Genomic DNA, 6,284 nt, shown 5'->3' on the forward strand with positions numbered 1-6,284 from the left:
TGTACCGGAAATTACCTTTAAATCTGTCGATCTTGTTCCGTCAATAGTGGCGTGTTGAGTTCTGTTTGCAAAGTAGTGCTGAATCCAGTCGCAAATGTTATCCAATACTCGATAGGCTCATATTTTTTTCACTAAACGGCAGTGCAGGGTGCTGTCAAATATCTCGCTGAAGTCAAGGAACACGGCATCAACCTGAGCGTCATGAAGAGGAGAGCACGTCTGAACAGAATTGTAACTGATGAGGACGAGGCATGGATGCAGTTCGTGAACTCAGCAACTCAGGAACAGTCCACATACTGCATGCACACTCATTCTCCCAATAAGTTAAAAAAAACATTAAGACAGATGGTGTCAAACCGAGAAATGATGCATACTTTTTTTTTTTTAGGATCGCAAAGGAATTTTGACAGTAGATTTCATGAAAGTAATGCGTGAAAATACTGTGACATCACTAGTTTACTATGAGACACTTTTCTTGAAATTCCGAAGGTCAAGCCAAAACAAACGGTGCGGGATGATTTCCGTAAGGAATCAATCTCATTCACGACAATGTGTGATCCCATGCTGCGAATCAAACGAAGTAAAAAGTCAGCCTTTATGGCTTGGGGATTGTTCTAAGTACTCCTTACATTCCTGAATTGGCACCGCGTGACTTTAATCTCTTGTCCGAGATCAAGGCCAGGCTGGCTCGCAGCACTTCACGATCAACGATGGGCTCTAGGACGCTGTCAACAGCTGGCTGAAGCACCAGGCGGTATCACTGATGAAGAGATAAAGGAACTGGTGTCACGCTACGTTAAATTCCTGAACTTGATTAGCGGTCATATAGAGAAATGTCAAGATGTATGTACACGCTGTACACAAAAAATCGTCTATTCCTTTTTTTTAATAGCCAGCTGAAGATTAATTTACGAATAGCCCTTGTACAAACAACCACCTACGAATCGGTTGTGAACTGAAGTAGTCGGTTAGACTGTCCGCCACGCATTTGAATTAAGGTGCTGCATCAAGTTACCACTTTCCAAATTAGTCAGAATACGGTACCGCTGACTAAGAATCGGTATCTAAAAACTGTCGTCAGTACCAACTTATTCTAGAGTGCTGTTGCAGTGTTTGGCGTGACAGCGCACAGCGAACGAATTCAGAGATGCTTTACTGGGATCGTAATAGGCTGGTAAAGCCTATACGAAAGAGAAACAGAAATTCTCAGTGAACTTAAGGTGAATCTTTTTAACAAAGGCGACGCAGTTACTGCGAAACCCTGTTGTCCTTTATTCGAAAATGACTGCGCGACCAACGTACATAACGCTTAGGGATCACGGAAAATTACAAAAGATATTAGGGGATGAACAGAGGCATGTTTTCTTCACTGTATACGCTAACTGATTAGGGAAAAAACATAACGTTTCGTACAATGCACCCTTCTCTATACACTGAACAGTAGTTCGCGGATTATTTATTTAGATATAGACCAATGCTGTGGTGTGGGAAAGACAAGAGCTGCACCTCAACCTCTTTTTTTTCTACCGGTGCGCCATCTGGCAGTTTTGATGTGGCCTTTCAAATTTCTTATTTTGGGCCAATCTCTTCATTACTTAGGGATCCTACATCTTATCCTTCTTCATGTTCCAAACTCAGTTCTCGCAGTCATTTTTTTACGTGTATGACTCTCACAGACATTATGGAAGTTATTCCTTGATGTCGTAGTACACATCCTACCGTCCTATCCATTCTTGCCTTTAGTGTTCCCACACATTTCTTTTCTGATCCACGGAGAAGCTCCTCAATTTTTATGGTATCACACCACTTAACTTTTAGCGTACGGCCGTAAAACTAAATGTCAAACGCTTCGATTATCTTCATTTCCGGTTCTGCAGATTTCTGTTTCCCAGGGACGCTGTCTTTTTGTTTGCTAGTGTGTTCCTTAAGTCTTCTGTTTTCCAACAGGATAACGCTCTCTCATACCGCCATTGTAACTCAACATGCCCTACAGAGTGTCCACATATTGCCTTGGCCTGCTCGATCACCATATCTCTCACGAATCAAGCAAAAATAGGACAGCATCGGACGACAACTCCAACGTCATCCACTAACAGTATTAACCATCCCTGTATTTTTGACCAAACCAAGTGCAACAGGAGTGGAGCTCCACCTCGCAACATCCGGCATCTGTACAATACAATGCATGTACGTTTACATGCTTACATTCAACAGTATGTCGGTTACCAAGGTTATTAGTGTACCATCATTTCATATTTGCAATGGCTTATCTCCTTTGTATCTCACGATAATATGTAGTAGACACACATCTACTTTCGACACTAGTTCTTCCACGTGAATAGTCCCGAAGGCCTCATTGAGACCCAGGAATACATTCCTTTATGTAATTCCAACATTGTGTTGGTATCAGGATCAGCAAATCAATATACTGTATTTGTAACTTACTAATTAAAATTTACGTCACAGTTGCATATAATATTTTTGTTAGTTTCGAACACTTTCGTTCATTCTCAAACCATGCCTTACATTAGAAGTTACAATGTTATTAACAAAATATGAAATACAAAATGCTTAGTTACGTAAATAATACATATAATAACAATAACAATAAATTCTGTACCACAGCAGTACGACCGGAATGTTTATAGGGATGTGAATGCCTAACGATGAACTATAAGCCGGACAAACGGAGGATTTGAAAGACGGGTTATTCAAAAATAATAGATGCAGTACAAACTAAACATGACTGGAAAATCAGAACGTCTACAAAACTATAGGGAAAATACAAAGTAATGGCTAGAAAAATATTAATCTTTTTTGGACCCTGAGAACAGGATGACGAAACAAACACTCCTGTATTTCTGGAAGAAGAAATCGACAATGGTGATGGTTTGAGAATGAACGAAAATGCTCAGAACTAGTCACTGATAAAAATAGTATATACAATTCTGATGGTACCCTTAATTAACAAATTATAAACACAGTCTTTGATGTAGACTTCAGGGTTTTAGCATGGTTTTGTGTGACCGTGTGTTGGCAGAAAATCCACCGATTGGATTGAGAATAGTATCGTGGTATGGCCAAGGTTGTTGCAGTCGGATTCAGAAGCCGGTTTGTGGGTAGCTGTGGAAGATTTCTGACATATAGAAGAGATATGTATGTGAAACCCACGTGTTGGTGCTAATGTTTGCCAAAGCATTTACACACCTCGATGCGATGCTATCAAGATTGGAGAGGCAGCCTCTGCAGAGCAATGCAGGTGGTCGTATTTTCCGCGATTTCTAATTTTTGTGAGTAGCACTTCTGCATGTGAGAGAGTACAGCACATGGGCTTTTCCCATGTCGGCTCTCGATTCCTCCACAACCACAAACAGTACGTTTCAGCATATGACTCCGACATTTTATCACTCAGTGTTGGTACGAAACGCTGAAGACTAACGTACCACAAAATTGCTCCACATCCTGAGTGTTCATATCTATGAGAGTTAATGTAAATTGTTGTTGAGGAAGACAGTTTGCAACCACTGCGAACAGAACTCCTGTCATGTACACAAGCTGAAGACATTATTCAGAGGTCGCATTGTTGATAAATTACTCCTGTACAGTCAGAAAATCTGTGGTTACATCGCTGTCCAGAATGATTCAGATGTTGCCTCTTCCAGTGCGTCCAGCTGTCTGACCCCAAGCTAAGAATACTGTCCCCTTTTACATACGATACCCACTTTTCCCTTCAGCAACTACACACATCTAAAAAACTTTTGCATCATCTCGGTTCCAAGAGATCCGGAACCTGTACAGAAAATTAGGATAGAGATCAACATAAACATCATTTCCGCCCTTTTTATTGCCCATGAAAACCACACATTGCATGTTGTACCGCCATACTGCGAAACCTTCAGAGGTGGTGGTCCAGATTGCTGTACACACCGGTACCTCTAATACCCAGTACCACGCCACCTTGCATTGGTGTTTGCCCGTATTCGTCGTGGCACACTATCCACAAGTTCATCAAGGCACCGTCGGTCCAGATTGTCCCATCCCTCAACTGCGATTCCTCAAAGTGGTTGGTGGGTCACGTAGTCCATAAACAGCCCTTTTTCAATTCATTCCAGGCGTGTTCATACGGTTCATGTCTGGAGAACATGCTGGCCACCCTAGTCAAGTGATGCCGTTATCCTGAATAAGTAATTCACAAAATGTGCACAATGGGGGCGTGAATTGTCGTGCATGAAGATGAATGCCTCACCAATATGCTGCCGATATGATTGTACTATTGGTGGGAGGAAGGCATTCCCGTATCGTACAGCTGTTACGGCGCCTTCCACGACCACCACGTTGGCTCCACATAATGCCACACCAAAACAGCAGGGAACCTCCACCTTACTGCGCTCGTTGGACAGTGAATCTAAGGCGTTCAGCCTGACCGGGTTGCCTCCAAACAAGTCTCCGACTAATGTCTGGTTGAAGGTATATGCGACACTCATCGGTGAAGAGAACGTGATGCCAATTCTGAGCGGTCAATTCGGCATGTCGTTGGACCCATCTGTATCGCGCTTCATAGTGTCGTGGTTACAAGGATAGACCTCACCATGGACGTCGGGAGTGAAGTTGCGCATCATGCAGCCTGTTGTGCTCAGTTTGAGTCGTAACACGATGTCCTGTGGCTGCACGAAAAGCGTTATTCAACATGGTGGCGTTGCTGTCGGGGTTCCTCCGAGCCATAATCCGTAGGTAGCGGTCATCCACTGCAGCAGTAGGCCTTAGGCGCCTAAGCGAGGCATGTGATCAACAGTTCCTGTCTCTCTGTATCTCCTCCATGTCCGAACTTCGCATCGCTTTGTTTCATTCCAAGACGCTCCACACGTCCCTTGTTGAGAGCCCTTCCTGGCACAAAGAAACAATGCGGACGCGATCGAACCGCGGTATTGACCGTCTAGGAATGGTTGAACTACAGACAACACGCGCCGTGTTCTTTCTTCCTCGTGGAATGACTGGAACTGATCGGCTCTCGGACCCCTGCCGTCTAATAGGCGCTGCTCATGCATGGCTGTTGACGTCTTTGAGCGGGTTTAGTGACATCTCTGAACAGTCAAAGGGACTGTGCCTGTAATGCAATATCAACAGTCATCGTCTATCTTCAGGCGTTCTGGGAACCGGGGTGATGCAAAAAATTTTTCATGTGTGTAATAACAAATGTTCACCAGTAAGAAGAACAGCTTTCTATCCTTACGTGCTATCAGATAGCCAGACATACCAAAAGATGTTCATTGCATATTGTGCCCCACAGCAAAGTTCTGCCCTCCGTTATAATCTGAAAACTCTATTTTGTCGAAAATTAACACTATGAGACTCCGTGTCTGTGAAAATTCAGGCTACTCGCACGATAAAGTAAGAACAGCAACAGCTAGTGTTAGTATTTACAACAAATAGTGCCGCTACCAGTATCCATCAGACGGCTGTATCGCTTAATGGCAGTCGAGATTTAACACTTTCCTGAGTCTTGAAGAAACAATGTAGAGCACCACATACACTCCTAAATATTTCGGCCACGTGGGTATATACTAAGTCGACGATGTACATTGACAAGACTGTGCCAAAACTTTGACAAATAGTTACAATATGTACATTAGACGGAAACTAATCGGTCAATTGGTGGACTGATACGTCTCAGATATCATTGCTTTCGACTCAGTTCATCAAAATCCGTGTCATATTTCCACTGATTGGTGTATATCTGGTGCTGACAATATGCGTGATATCGGTGAGTGCACTAATCTAGCCGATAACACATATCTTAATTACCCTCTACCTCTACAGTTTACTGCATGGCCTGCATCTGTTGTACTGCATAAATCTGACGATCTTGGGTTGGGCCCCACGGGAGGAGAGGCCACAGACCGCCTGCGGCCATCCTCTGGAAATCCCCAGGGAGGACAGGCGGCTTCTAAAGCTGTCGGCACGCGGACCGTCCTTTCGAAGGCCAAGGTTGAGCGCGCTGAATTCAACTCGCTGCTGAACGCTCAGAACCGATGTAACTGTGCCTCGGTACGTGTGCCTCAAAGCGGTATACGCGATCGCACCGCGCTCCAGCGGCAGTTGTTGGCTGTATCTGGCTCGCAAATCACACTGTCATTAAATGGACGGACGTAAAATTCCTAAATTAGCTCAGTTAAAATGCAAACTTCCTCCTTTGTCCATATGCTACTCTTATCGTTCTGTGTATAATACACATGTCATCAGCATGTTATGCCCTTAGAATTCTATCATCTGTGTGTAACATGCAG

Source organism: Schistocerca gregaria, chromosome 3 (assembly GCF_023897955.1).
Source record: "Schistocerca gregaria isolate iqSchGreg1 chromosome 3, iqSchGreg1.2, whole genome shotgun sequence".
Lineage (NCBI taxonomy): Eukaryota > Metazoa > Arthropoda > Insecta > Orthoptera > Acrididae > Schistocerca > Schistocerca gregaria.